Source organism: Protopterus annectens, chromosome 5.part0, assembly GCF_019279795.1.
Source record: "Protopterus annectens isolate FY-2018-M chromosome 5.part0, PAN1.0, whole genome shotgun sequence".
In the NCBI taxonomy this organism is placed as follows: domain Eukaryota; kingdom Metazoa; phylum Chordata; order Ceratodontiformes; family Protopteridae; genus Protopterus; species Protopterus annectens.
Window position 1 is genome coordinate 597,434,699 of NC_056735.1, and position 16,585 is coordinate 597,451,283.

Below are 16,585 nucleotides of genomic sequence, written 5' to 3' on the forward strand. Positions count from 1 at the left end.
CACTTAATTTCATATTATATTGTTTAGTTTTGCTTTAATATTGTAATTAGTAAAACAAAAGTAAGTGGAGGGATTGTGAAGTAGACCCATATATATATATATATATATATATATATATATATATATATATATATATATATATATATATATATATATATATATACACATACACTTATAGGGTTTGTCTTATTGTTCAAGGAAATGAGACTTAGATGATTCAGTTACACCTATACAAGGTATGAAATCTGTCAGACCTAAGGTTAAATCCTATAACAAAATAATACATAACATTCACTATTACTTATACAAACTATACTAGTGGTAATCAGTAAGCTATACCACTTGAACAACCTAATACAACACTTGTACAAGTACTCATGCAAAACCTGGCAGTGGTCATAGCTAAGTGGCACTAATATTACTGAGTACTACATCACAAGACAAGAAATCATATCCATCCATTCACCTGAAGAGCCATGTCATTCTACACTGGTACATGGCCTGCTATGTGGAAAAATAAAAAGAAATAAAGAAGTCATAAAAGAAATGTCCACTATGACCACAAATCATAATAGGGCACCCAATAAGACCTGCATGCTTACAATACATCTGAGGGCCCTTGCTTTGACCTCTTCGTCTCTCTGGAGTAGATGATCAGCATGATGTGCAAGTCACTGGTGGTGCTGATACTGCTCATTAGGACAAGGTATGCCAGTGGTATCAGACTCCACCCTTACAACACTGTGCCAGGCAGCCACATTATACTAGGGACCCTTATAATAGTCTCTAGTCAGGCACACCTAGTGGTCCCTATGAAGCAGGAAGAGAAAGATTTTTCTTTCTTTAGGGCAGCAACTGAGCCAAAATCACTGCCCTTGGAAGCCACAGTCGTAGACCAGATCACAGTCTAGGGAATTATAGTAGCCCACTAACTGCATACTTCCCAACTGTCCAGATTTTGTCAAAATGTCCAGATTTTTGCCTCATATTTTTGAAGTGTTCCTTATAAAGTCTGTGTTTTTTTTTCTGGTAAATCATTAAGAACTTAGATCACACAATAATGACATTAATTTGAGTTTCAGACTTTACATCCTTCAGAAAATATATGCTAGCAGAAAAATAGGTTATTCTGACAATGTTCTAGTTTATAACAACACTACTTAAACTCTGTCTCTGATTATGGGCCTTTATTCACCCATTAATTGGGCTTTGTCAAGATTTCATGTTCTTAGAGGTTGAGAAAAATACCTTTCACAGCCATGGACATTGATGGTATTGAAATGTGATATGCAAATATGACTAGTTGCAATGCTAACATTTCATAGCCGGGGAGTATATTGCATGGCATAATTCACAGGTAACTACTAGACTATCAGTCTGCAGACTATTACAAGTCTAGCCAACAACCAGCAATCAGAATCAAACCCTATACTTTGTATGTGTGAGGTAAGAGCTTTAACTATTATGTCAAACCTCCCTCTAAATTGATGACATTGGGCTGTTAACATGGGCATAAAAATAATGTATTAGAATCATGGTGCTTAACTCTGTTAGCACTTTTGCCTTTTAGTGCTTCTATTGGTTGCCTCACAGTAAGACGCTGACCGGTTCGACTCTCAGCTAGAGCATCTTCTGCATGGAGACATGCGTGAATGGGTGTGCCTTCGTTGAAGGTTGTGTGTTAGGGCTGGCAACTCAGCACGTAAAAATCAACTGCCAATCATTAGCGGACCAGAGTTCCGCTGTGGTGACCCCTAACTGGGAAAATCCAAAAAACACAACAACAACAACAACATTGGTTACACAAGTGTAATGTATTACCACACATCCCATAGCAGTCACTGACTCATATGAATTCTCAATGTGCTCTGCAGGTCCTCCTGCGAGTTCACAAAGCTGAGGGAGCCTCTTAGCATAATTGCACAATGAGATAAACATGCACATCAGGAACATGCATTTAGAAGAGGCTGATTAGCATAGGATTGTCCTAGAAGTTTCAAAATAATGCAAGAAAAGCACGCCTGTCTGCACGGGCCATAACATGTTATGGAAAATTGAAAGAGAACAAACAAGAATACATTGTTCAGTAAATTTATAATAATTTATACAAGCAACAAATATTTAAAAAAAGTAAATCAGTAAGGAATGGTATTTTTCTCACTTTTTGCTGCTGACTTTTGTGGTATTTGATGATATCTATGACAGTGTGCTATTGTATATATTTATTTAGGTGGCTAGTTTGAAGTGAAAACAATTATGCTCCTCTGGGGACACTGTTTACACTGAGTGAGATTCGGCCATCACGGCAGGGTACATCTTATCTTATTTTATTTATTTATTAAAATACATTAACTTGGGTAGAACACTGATCATAAATTACCAATTTCAACCTCAGCCCTGGTATGAAAAGAGAGATTTACATTTCAACTAAAAATAAGGTAACTGATGTTACAGGGTACATTCCACACAAATTATGAGTGTTTTACTGTGCTTGTGCCATAGTCTTAACGGTAGCCCAAGGAATGCGAGTTCAAGCTACTGACTATTGTTATGAAGCTGTCAAGAGGTACTGTCATACATGATAATTGCAACATTTGCTATGACAGTAATAATCTGGTGATGTGAGGGGTACTTATGTTATGTATATTGAACTTCTGTGAGAGTCATACACCTACTACTTGCCGTTATGGTGAGGTTATTGTGGAAGATAATATAAGCCTACTATTATGAGTTGTGTTTGCTGGGAAGGACTCAGGTAACACAGTGCAAAAGCATGCATACACTAGACATTTACCAGCAGCCATCCATGCTATTACTGTTTATAGGTTGTGTCTTATATGTACTCAACATGCCTTTAACTCACATGTAGAGCAGACAGTAGAGAAATGTTTGAGACATAACTAAATTGGTTGTTGATGGTGAGACTACAACTGCCAAGAGTCATCTCTATTTTAGAGTATGAGTCCCATGGATTCCTTAATGCCATCGCTGGCCTCAGCCATGAATCGGTCTAGGGAATGTGCACTCCATGACCTGTGTATCACTTATGATCACTACCTTCACACTTGTGTGTCAGGTCATTATATGCCAGGACAGTGGTATTTCAAATGGTGCTGGAGTTTTGAGTGGGAAAGGCCTACACAGATACCCACATAGAGGGGTGTCTGTGTACAGTAAATAGTGATTTCATTCATATCTTGCAGGAAGTCCTGTTGCAGGTCCATGTCTCCATACATACACATTTCATGTAATATTATATCGGGATTGCCCAGATTCTATGAACCACGTAACAGTGGTGTATGTAACTGGCAGAAGGTTAATAAACAGTGACAGTCAGAGCAGAGGGTTTGTTTTTTCTGCACTGAGTTTATCGCGATTCCAGTATGCACTGCTGAAATCCTCTAAAGACTTCAAGAGGCATTATGTTGGACTACCTGGTCTATCCACCTACAGATGTCAGGTGGTGTCCCACATACAGCCATGTGTGTAATTTTCCAGGATAGTTAGCCACCCCTGCACCATGCAGACAACACATCTGGACACAACACACAGACACACACACACACACACACACACACACACACACACACACACACACACACACACGCACCAGCACACACGCACACACACACGCACGCACACACGTACACGTGCACATGCGCACATGCACACACACACACACACACACACACACACACACACACACACACACACACACACACACACACACACACACACACACCCCTCTACAAGGATTTAGGTATCCTTCCATTACTTAGTTCAAGGACCCACATTGGTTTCTTCAACTCTGCTTCACTGATGTGTAGCTTTATAAAGCCATGTCTTGCATGAATGAACCATCCCTCTCAGACCAATTTCTTTGCAGTTTCAAGTTGTCATACTGGAATGTGGGAAACATAAGAGTAAATTCTCCTACACAAAGAGTGAGATCCTACTTCAAGGCCCACCATCTGTATGGTTGGCAGATGCTCCATCATGAGAGATCTAACCAGGCCTTTTATGAGTGTACCTGGCAGGACATGATAGCTAACATCAAAGTTGTCATTGACTAAAATTGAACATAAGATTAGGTCACAAGAAGGACGACTGACATGATAAGTAGTGCACAATTTACGCTAGCCTGTCTGTCACAGGAACGGAGAGCCACAGATGGGGATCTGCTGATCAATTGACCTTTGACAAAGATAGAGGAGTTCCTGACATCATTACTATTATCTCTGCATGTGGGCCCAAACAGTTATTTAATTTAGAGTGGAGTGATAGATATCAGTTTCAGACTAAACAGAATATCAGGCATATTTGTCGGTGATGTCCAAGATGGGTATGTTTGAACATGAATTAGTAACTGCAATGATAGTGCAGTGTGAGTTGATCGAACCATGACTTCTTTGTATTACAGAAATAAGGGGTTAAGTTTCAGAGACCACTTGCACAAGGCATGTTACCCACTAATTTCCTGTAGCATTCTATTAAGAAGTAATAGTATATTCACTTGGCTATAGGTATTGGTGAAGGTTTCTTATTCAGTTTGAGTAATTTCTTTGTGATTCATAGGTATTGCATTATCAGGATCATCCACCATGAATATAGACCTGTTTAATGTCAGGGAGTAGTCTAGCTCTCATGAAGATGGCAGCCACATCATGGCATGATCAGGGGTCACTGTGTCATTGGTAGAGTATGGCAATGTGATAATCACATTCCCAACCTCTTCACACAGACATAACTTTTCTGACTATGCAGCCCATGCAACAAACTCAAGATGATACACATGGACAGGAAGATACAGATCCCTATGCCCAAGGAGTGGTCTCATCACTAGAGTGCAATACCTCTTGTTGCCATAAGTTCCACAGGGCAGGAAGATAACATCAGAAGTTGACATGCCAGTGGCCTAGCATGCCAAGGACACTACCCACCACTTGTGCTGAGTGCGTCCATCACCACTACACAACATTTGTGCAGGACTATAATAGAGGGACAGTCAAACACCAATGCAGGCATAACTGAGCTGAATGAGTTAGTACAGGGTTTGCTTGATAACCTCAGGGAGTGCATGGGACTGATGTGCAATATCACAGGTATGTGGTGTACAGAATTTGCACACTGTAGATGCCCATTTGCAGCTACATGTCATGGGTGATGAGCTTCAAACAGCACATCCGCCTCTGTTTCTGGTGGATAACCTGTCACTAAATGAAGAAAGGCACATTCTCAAAGTCATAACACCACCACTCCACACCATCAGCCAGTGTTGAAAACAGTATAGGCCAACATGGACATACATGTGGACAGGATGTTCCTGCAGAGGCAACTAGTAGCATGATATGTCATTTACACTTATACAGTGCTCTTTCTGTTCAGCATGGCATAGATCATACCAGCGAGCCTCACAGGGGATTGTGCCCCTCTGAGAGTGGATGTACATAGTCAGTGCATGCATCTCCTATGGGTGCCCTGGACCTCTCCATCAGATCCCAGTGCACTGCTGCATCATCTAGTGAAGCTGTGTCCTAGCATACAACCCCCCAACACACACACAATTGCATGCACTACACCTATTGTTGACACTTGTCACTGTGGTCCTCCAAAACTGTGCATATGACAACTGTGCCCTGACCTCAGTACTCTGCTACTTGGGTACCCAGTGATGGATACACAGTGGGGGCATTCTTTGTGTGGTATAGCATGGCCTGAGTATTCTTTTGCATGCATCAACTTTTATTTTATATGTGCTGGTTATTCTGGTCTATAATTATGAACTGGATGTTGACTCATAGCCAGTGCCACATCCTGCTGCACCTTCCGCCATCTGACATAGTCATCTTCTGCAGCCGGCTCCTCCACATGCTCCTCTTCAGGCATCTCCTCCACTGTTGGGTTTGGTACTTCTTCTTCTTGAATTTCTTTGCCCTGCTGTTATCTGTTTGCATATCAGGATGCTGTGTAACACTGCACTGATAACAAAAATGTTGCAGCACGTTGCAGGATCATATTTCAGTGCACCAACAGATCATGTATAGATCTGTGGATGTCATCATCCCTTACTACTTAGCCCTCATTAGGCCAGGCATTGAATATAATGCCCCATTTAACATGTATCTTTCCAGATACATGCAACAACTGGAACACCCACAGATATCTTACTAAAAGGATACAAGGCCTAAACAACATGTCCTACATGGACCAACTCAAAGCCCTGTCACTCTGCTCACAATCTTACAGAATGCTAAGAGGTGACTTGTATCTGGCATACAAAGCATCCTCTGACCCAGTATTTATGGATTTACTACACATCAGCAAGTCAAACCCACACCCCAACTCTAGTTACCACTAACTCCACTGATGCCATCGCTACCAAAATTAACTCACACTTCATAAATTCCATAATCACCCTCCTAAGCAACCAGTTAAATACACCTCCCACTCTTCCCTCTTCTAATCTAGATTATCCTAACTCCATTTCATTTACCGCCATGCAAACAAGCTACATAAAAGCTTTCCTAACTAAACTTAAATCCTGCTGTCTTGCTGCCAACCAGCTCCTCAATAAATTTCTAAAAATCGCTGCACCATCAATTGCTTACCCCATATCTATTTTAATTATTCGATCTATTACCAAGCACTATGTCCCACTAATCTGAAAACTATCCCACATCATCCCAATCCACAAAGGTAGTCCCTCCAAGACCTAGCCAACTACCGTCCTATTGGCATTCTGTCTCTCCTAGTGAAAATCCTAGAAAAAATGCATCTACAAACAACTCCTTAACCATTTTCTCACTAACAACCTATTATCCTGTACTCAACATGGCTTTAGACCTATGCACAGTACTAGTACTGCACTAATTTATTTTACTAACACCATACATCACCTCCTAAATGAATGCCAGGCAGTCTCCTCCATCTTTCTGGACATGCCCAAAGCCTTCAATACCGTTTCCCATCAACTTCCACTTAACAAACTCTCAACCTATGGCCTCAGCTCATCTTCCCTTTCCTGGTTCCACAGCTATCTTGCCAATCAGCAGCAAGCAACCAAATGGAAAAACACTCTCTCCCCCCCTACTACCCATCTCTGTTGGAGTACACCAAGGTTCTATTCTTGGGCCACTCCTTTTTATCCTATTCACCAATGACCTCAGCTCATCTACTGACCAAGACTCCATTGCTGACAATGCTACCCTTATATGCTCTGCCCCCTCACCACTAGAACTCCAAATAAAAATGCAATCTGCTTTCAATTACATAAAAAAGTACTTATCTGAGCATCAACTAATTCTAAACCCAAATAAAACAAAATTAATAATATTCAAATCAAAAAGCCCAAACCATGCCAGCCACCCCAGCTATCCTCTCTTCTAATGGCACCAAAATGGAACCAACAACTCACACAAAACTTCTAGGGGTCACTTTTGATGAGAATCTAACTTTTGACAAACATGTCGCATCAACTATTAAAAAAGTTCACTTCAACCATGGCATGCTATATGGAGCCCCAGACCATATCTTACTTACAACACCAGACTAGCCACTGCTCGGTCTCACCTACTTTCTACCCTACTCTATGGATCATTCTCACTAATCTTTGAAAAACTGACCTAAATAATCTAGAATCCTGCTACAACAAGATTGCAAAGTTTACCACTAATGTCCCACACAGGACTTGTTACTGTACTATCCTCTCTCAGCTCAACTGGTTAGAACTCCCTAACCTTCTTGCTCTCAACCAACTCACCTATGATCCACAATCTACTTCACCAGTCCACCATCTGCCCTGCTCTATCCAATCTGGTCCAACCTAATCAAAACCCCAGGCCCCTTAGATCCTCCAACAAACTGATGTTAAGGTTCTCCCTCTCCCAGAACTATCACAGCGACTGCCTCTATTCTAATAAAATTTCTAAACTATGGAATAACCTTCCTCAAAATATAGCTAATAATCCACACTACCATGATTTCAAAGTAGGGTGCCACCTTTCGTCATGGCTAAAACTGGAGTAAAGCCACACCCCTCGTGTCACCAGTAACCCCACCCATCCCACCCCCTCCCCTGCCCACATTCCACCCATTTTGTGACATCATGGCAACATCACCAGGTGGGGAATGCCCTCTTTTTCCTTTCCTGCTGTGTGCTTTCAGCTGATTTAATATGCTTTTCTGTAAAAAACATAGTAATTCAGCTGATTTACAAAGTCAGATAGTCTGTTTCCTTTTTGAAACAGGATACTGGAGTTTGTACAGTGTTTTCCAGACTACTGGAGAATCAGTTTGATTTCCGGATAGTCTGGAAAAATAACAGAGGGGTGGCAACCCTATTTCAAACAACTACTCCACAACTATCTGGCTAATCATTGGCTTTGCTCCTGTTATCCTTCAGGCTGACTTCTATACCCTCCATCTACTATCTTGTCCCCTCACCTCTCCCAGTTTCATTTGCTGTTCACCCACTTTGACATCTTCTCTCTGTCCCAATATCTTCTCTTGTTCCCACTACCTACTACTGTATGCCATAGCATAAAGTTTGTTGTTGTGATAATTGTACTCAGCTGGAAACTGTAATATTCAAGCCTACATTTACTTGAGAGCATATTCTCAAAGAATACTTTGTATACACTAATTACTCTGTTAGGCACTCTAAGCTCAAGCCTGTACAATCCTAGAAAATTCTCTTATTTAACTTTAACTGAATAATATATATTTTAGTAACTCTATTGTTTGTAGTTCAACCTTTACATGAATCTGTGCTTATTTGTAACTATGTGCACTGTTTTTTTTTATATTTGTGCTCGTCTCAAATCTTCTTCTTCTTCTTTCGGCTTTTCCTGGTTAGGGGTCACCACAATGGATCATCTGTCCGCTCATGATTGGCAGTGGAGTTTTATCGTTTTGAGTTGCCAGCCCAGTGCCCAACCTTCCACAGAAGGCATACACATGCACACACTCACACCTAGGGCCAATTTAGAGCATCCAGTCCACCTACAGCATGTCTTTGGGATGTGGGAGGAAACCGGAGCACCTGGAGGAAACCCACACGACCACAGGGAGGACATGCAGACTCTGCACAGAAGGCACCCCAGCCAAGGATCAAACCAGAGAACCTCTTGCTGTGAGGTGGCAAGGCTAACTGCTGCACCCACCGTGGCCACCCTTGTGCTTGTCTCGAATATCAAATGTAAATGATGTACCTTTTTCTGGAGCTTTTTTCCCCGGGCCTCTGCTGAAAACAGGCCACTAGCCCAGTCTGACTATTTCCCAGTTAACAAATGTAATAAATAAATAAAATAAATAAATATGGCACCAGAGATACTTGTTCTAGGGATCTAAACCTCTTCTGCAATATCAACAGAATGGTTTGTAGGGATGGATATATCTCACAGAGGATATGGCAGGAAACCCTCACCAGCCCAAATATAAAACAGTTATAAAGAGGAAAAACATTGATGCTGCTATATTCCAAAATTAATTAAAAGCAGTTGACTGGTCAAAACTAAAAAATCTAATATTAGAGGAGGCCATAGATCACTTTAACACTAAATTCCTGAGTATCCTTGATTCCCATGCTCCAGCACGTACAATAAAAACTAGAACAAATACAGCACCATGGCTCACAAAAGATACCAAAGCTAAAATCAAAACTAGAAACAGAGCCTGGGCCAGCTGGAGAACAACTAAAGCCCCACTTGACCATCTAAAATATGGTCAACTCAGGAATGATACAAAAAAATCTATTTTACTGGATAAAAAAAGCTTCTACCAAAATCTCCTACAAAAACACCATAACAACCCTCAAAAGTTATCTGCAGGCTTAAATCAACTACTTTGTTCAGGTCATTCCACCACCCCAACCCCGGCTATGTACACCCATAATTCCCCAGAGACCATAGCTAGCGCCTTTAATAACTTTTTCACTGAAACAATCCAATCCCTAGCAAGTCAACTAACCCCATCTAACTTAAACCACACACCTAATCTACCCAATAATCACCCCAAATTTAGCTTCCAACCAATATCCACTAATTTTATCGAAACACTTCTAAAAAAACTAAAACCTACCACCCTCGCTGCTGACCTCCTCCCTGCAAAGTACCTACAAATAGCTGCAGATGACATTGCATATCCCATATATATCCTCATCAACAGAACCTTATCCAAAAACGCTATCCCCTCCCTCTGGAAAATATCTCATGTCATCTCATTCCATAAAGGTGGTAGCTCCTCAGACATATCCAACTATAGACCCATTGCCATTCTTTCCCCACTAGCCAAAATAATGGAGAAATGTGTACACAAGCAACTAATGCAATACCTTACACAGAATAACTTACTATTGAACTCCCAGCATGGTTTCAGGGCATACCACAGCACCACCTCAGCCCTCCTTTCCTTTACTACTGCCATAAACCAAAACAGGAATGACAACAGGCTAACCTCCACCCTCTTTCTTGACCTTTCAAAAGCCTTTGACATGGTCAACCATGACCTTCTCATTCTTTCACTAAAACCTATTTCCCTCAACAAGTCTGCTATCCATTGGTTCTAGTCCTACCTGACTGGTAGACAACAGGCGGTACTATGGCAGGGCAAACTCTCCAGCCAGCATACCTCTCACACTTGGTGTCCCTCAAGGGTCCATACTAGGTCCACTACTTCTCTATTTTTATCAACAACCTTCACACTGCTATCCCTAAAGCTACCTGCATTCAATATGCAGATGACTCCACTCTGATCTGCTCAGCTACCTCCCCATGCGAACTGCAAACCTTAACCCAAAATACATTTAACACTATCGAGAACTGGCTCACCAACCAACGCCTACTTCTGAACCCCAATAAAACTAAACGTCTACTCTTCTCCCCCACTAGTAGATCTACCACACTTTCATTCTCTGTCACATCTAACAATGGTATCACTATTTCCCCAGATCATCACACCAAACTGCTAGGGGTTATCATAGACAATAATCTCAAATTTGACTTGCAGGTCAACAAAATCATACAGACCATCAATAAGAAGCTTGGATCACTGTATACAAACAAGACATTTTTAACCCCACAGGCTAGGACTGCAATTGCCCAATCACACCTACTCTCTACTCTTTTATATGCCTCGCCTGTACTCTCAAACCTCAACAAATACGAACTAGGTAAGCCATCCCATAGCTACAATCATATTGCCAGATTCGCCACTGGCTTCACCTATAGACCCCAACACTGCCACAACCTTAAACAACTAGAGTGGAAAGAACTGCCCAGCTTAATTCAATTCAATCAACTCTTAATAGTGCACAAAATTTTGTATCAGCCTGAGGATACCCCCTCACTTAAAAATATTATTAAGCCATATAGTAACCTGAGATCCCTACGGTCAGCTGATAAACTACTGGTCCAAATCCACAAAGCTAATAGCTCTGCTGGTGAATCCCTGTTTCCCAACTTCGTTGGCAAAACCTGGAATTCATTGCCAAAGTATATAACCCTACAATCCTCCAAACGTTTCTTAAAAAAAACCTCAAACAGTATCTCAAAGTGAATTGGCTATGCCCATGTACCAACCCTGATTAAGTTAGAAACTGAAAGCATATTTTGTAATTATCATAACTTGTAACTACGTCACCAAGCTCTGCTTCCAATCTGATGTCTCTTACTTTTAATTGTGTTTGTCCATGAGAATTGTGAGTTCCTACTAGGGAACACTACTAAGCCATTGTATATAATCACTTTGTTTTTATAATTGTTTGCTAACTTCTGTGTAATCTATATAAGTTTGTCTATGTAGAGCTTTTCTCCCTGGGCATCCACTGAGAATGGACATGTATCCAGACGGACTATCCCGGTAAACAAATGTAAAATAAATAAATAAATAAATATGCTGCTCTGGAACAGACTCTCCAGCCACATAAAACAAAATTGATCCCTCTACATATTCAACTGCAGCTTGTTCAATGAATGGAAAACAGAAAATGTACCTTGTGACTGCCCTCTGTACTACTAATGGTCAGAAGTAGCTTCTAGATGCTTTAACCCATGGCTGCATTCCCTCAAACTATCACTGGTATGATTAAAGTTATTCTCATTAGGGTGTAATATATAATTGTCAACCATGGGATGGGAAGGCCAATCTCTAACCAGATGAGATAAGCTAATTCATGCACAAAAAGGGAAATTGGCGAGGCTTAAGATGTTCCTCGGTGGCAACTAACCTAGTTATTACCTATGAACCTATGAAATTAAGTTGCATATGTGCAATGTGTGGGAGTCGCAAGCACTGCCTATGTGGCCTACAGACACATTGTGTTGTATAGTATACCCTATGCATTAAGGACCACCTGGCAGTTGATGCAGTAGAACCCTTTATGGTTGATATATCTTTGTCTCTGATACCCATGCAAGGTCAGTATTGCAATGTGGGTGCAATTCATGGTCCATAGTACCTCAAGGAAATGAGCTATGTTGTAAAATACCTACATAGTGTTGCTTCTATCCTTTGTGGTATGTGGAAACCACTTATGCTCTCCCACATGCTGTAGCATGGCATTGAGGAATTGATGGAGTATCTTTCAGGTAGATGCCTGGAATTTACCTACCATGCCCCTGAATGAGACTGAAAAGTCTCTATATCCAGATTTCTCAAAGTCACACATATTTTCATGTCTATAGGAATAGGTACTGCATGTGTCTTCTATCCTGAGACCCTAAGACTGAGACTTAGAGGCCCAGAGACTATGACAGTGAATGGCTACCACACTGTGCTGTGACAGATGTGAATCATCATTGAACTGAAGCATTGATTCTGAGAGTTATGATGCAGTAAGGGAGAATCACGGTAGACTATTTGGAGATGACCTGTAGATCTTCCTGTGAATGAATCCAGAAGTAAGAGACTATACAGCAGAGTATACCTATATGTGTGCATGTGTGCATGTGTGCGTGTGTGTGTGTGTGTGTGTGTGTGTGTGTGTGTGTGTGTGTGTGTGTGTGTGTGTGTGTGTGTGTGTGTGTGTGTTTGTGCTCTATGGATTTTGATTCCTGGTGTTTGTCATCACATGAAGGAAATAGGTGTTTTGGAAGTAACTGCTGCCCTGTTTGTGAAGTCTTTGGGACTTTTTAGAAAATAAATAAATAAATAAAATAAATAAGTATGTTTTTTTTCTGTTTGCTCAGAAAATTCTTTTAGTGCAGTTGGTTGAGTAAGAAATAAACTGTTTTGCTGCCTTTTGTTTCACCATGGAATGAAAGCAACTGCCTGCTAAACTCTGCTTTAATGTTTGCTGTAGGTTGGGAGGTTGGCATAGTGAAGGTGTAGACATGGTGCAGAATTTGATTTTTTTTCATGGTGTGTACCTGGCTAGGCTTAAAATGTCCCACAAGGGCAATTAGCCTAATACTAATATAAACCTATGAACCTATTTTGATAATCCTTTGTCCTTTATGAACATAAGAGATGCACATGGATTTTTCTCCTACAAAGAAGAAAAAATAATCTTTTGAACTGTGCCATTAGGGTTAATTTATTTTAGTGTTGCAGTTGATCTAATTGTTATTGCTTAATTAGATGCCAAACATTCATATTCTGATCTTACATAGTGCAAGCAATGTATGGATACAAGTACAGGAAAGACATTGAATACAGATAAAGATAAAGAGCGGCATACAGTCAGCTAGTGGAAAGGTGTTAGGTAAAATAACAATGCAAGAAGATAACAAGGATATCATGTTGGTATATCATGTTGCTATCACTCAATAAGCATGAGTTAGAAATGGGGGGGGGTGCAAGACTGTGTACTGCTAGCAGCACAAAGTGTTTGCTCTGCTTTCTTTTATTTTTTTCTGGCAGGATAATGTTATACAAGTTCATCAAAACTGATCTATTTATATTTTTCAAGTCTTATAAACAAACTTCGATTCATTTTTGGAAAAAAATCTAGTTTTTATGATTTTTCTTTAACCTTTTCCTGTCCGAAGTTATACTGACTGTTTTGAATAAAATTTGTCACTCAAAGGTAAACTCCCAAGATATTACAGTGAAGAAGGAATTATAGTATATTATGGGTAGTATTCAGGAACTTTCTGCTAAACTGGACAAACGTGAGACCAAAATGGACAACATAAAAGAGGACTGTTCAAAACAAACAGATATGTTAAGTGAGATTATAAAGCAACAATCTGTGCAGATTACATCAACAGAAGATGCAGTGAATGACTTAGATGGCAAAATGGATGAAAATAAAAACAATACAAAATTTCTACTAAAACAAAATACTTTGCTTATAGAAAAATAGAGGACCTTGAAAGTAAATCTAGGAGAAATAATATTAGGATCTACGGAGTTCCAGAAAAGGAGGAATGTGACAATATGTTACAATTCTTAAATAACTGGTTACCTAAAACTTTAAACTTGACTGAAACTCTCTTTTGGTATTGAGAGAACTCATAGGTCTCTCTCACCTTCATTTCTGAAAAAAAAAATCCTGCTGTTCCTAGATCTATTATTATCAGATTCCTGCCCAGCCAAGATAAGGACCTGGTGCTTAAGTCTGCTTTGGCTAATTCTCCAATAAAAATAGAGGAAAATATTGTCAGGGCTGACAATGATTACACCACATTTGTTATGACCGAAATGAAAGCATGCATTCCTTTTGTAAAAAGCCTAAAGAAAGTCAACATTAAAACTCAAATAATCTTTCCAGTCAAAATTAGGATTTTTTTTCCTGAAGGTCAAAAGACTTTTAACACACTGAAGGATGCTGTGGATTTTTCTCAGAAAAAGAAATTATTAGATTAAGCTGAAGAAATGGACTGGTCTCTTGTTAGTTTAAAGAGACAATCAACTAAAAATATTTGGTTATCAAAAGACAAAAATAACAAAAGACTTACCCCCGGATTCTCTATGCCTTGCATGGTGTGCAAGATCAGTACAGGAGCTCAAGCAGGCAATATGTGCAATCCAGGAACAGCCTGCAGGGGCATGAACAAGTGCTCCTGCACTAGTTCTGCACGGACTAAGCCCCTGTATGCAAATCATCCCCTTGCAGGACTAGTACAAACTGCAGAAATGTACTCGATTATTAACCGAGTACATTTCTGCAAACTCCAAAACAGAGCTGTGACAGCTCCAAATAAAGGCTGCATATCATGTAGTAAGCATGCCAATGGCCAAGTATAAGGCCACTGGCATTGCAAACAGTGAAAAAATGCAAAAATCAACTTTTATATTTTTTTAGCCGATCTTGGCTGTTTATGTGCAGGGCAGCAACCAGCAAACGGGATCAGGGGGAAAATAGCAAGATAAACCAAAATTAAGCATTCTAACTAAAATCAGTATTTTGCCATGCAAGTCAATGGCAGGCAGAAGACAAAATGGACAGAAAGTAGTGGTTGCTAAGGAGGGAGGCTCAGTGTGAGACATGTAACTATGCATTAGCAGGCAATCCTATGCAAATGAGGGGAATGATAGTGAATCCCAGTTTTCCCCCAGCATGTGAGTCAGCTCCCAACAGTGTAAGAGTAGGAATAGCTTGGTGCAAGCCTAGGTGTTAGGTGACATCGGAGGGGGATGTCAGGCATACTGTAAGCGAACTGGAGCCCTGTGGCTCAGGTTTGCTCCTAGCCTAGCACAGCTAAGCTAGGGGGTGTGTCTGAATCTGCCTAGCACTCTTTACATTGTCTAAATGGGTGTGTGCGCTGTGCACCGGGTTTTAAAGGAAGAAAAAAAAAAGTTAAACCAAGAAATAGCACCACTGTACACATTTGAGCACTCTGTTTGCATGGCACACCCCCAGGCTTAAATAGGAAGGCAATGGGAAGGGAAAACAGCAGTAGAAAGGTAATCAAGGAGAACTAGCATAGCTGGCAGGTGAAATGTATCAGAATCAGCCAATTACACAGGCAGCAGACCAGCCCAGCCCAGAACACCACTATAAACTATACAAACAACTTCCCCTCTCTTTTCCCCCACACTCTACACCACCGGTGTAAACAAGCGGGGAACTTTTAACACTCATAACAGAAAAATGATAGGGGCTGCAATAGCTATCATACAGCAACTTGTGGAAGAGGCTGTGGGTGGTGAGAATGTGAATGCTGTCCACCAACCCACAGTGAGGAGATGGAGAAGAGTATACAGATCCAGGGTAACCCACCCAGGGGCTACATGAGCTGGAGATAGTGGAGTGCTATATGGTGGACAGGGACCTCCTACAGCAAATTGTTGAGCTATGCCGGCCATGCCTGACACACAGAACTAACAGAGGGGAAACCATCCCAGTGGATACCAAGGTATGTGTAGGCCTAAGAATACTAGCTACAGGTACCTTCCAAAGACCAACTGGGAATATGATGGGGATCTCACAGGCATCAGCATCCAGGGTACTCCACCAGTTCCTGGATGCCATGTCAGCACATGTCGGTCAGCACGTATATTTCCCCAAAACCTGTGAGGTGTTGGCCAGCAATATGCACCTGTTCCACCAAATAGCAGAATACCCTGAGGTAGTGAGTGCTATAGACTGCACACACATACACATCAAAGCACCACCTGATGGATGGGGTAGGGTCTACATCAA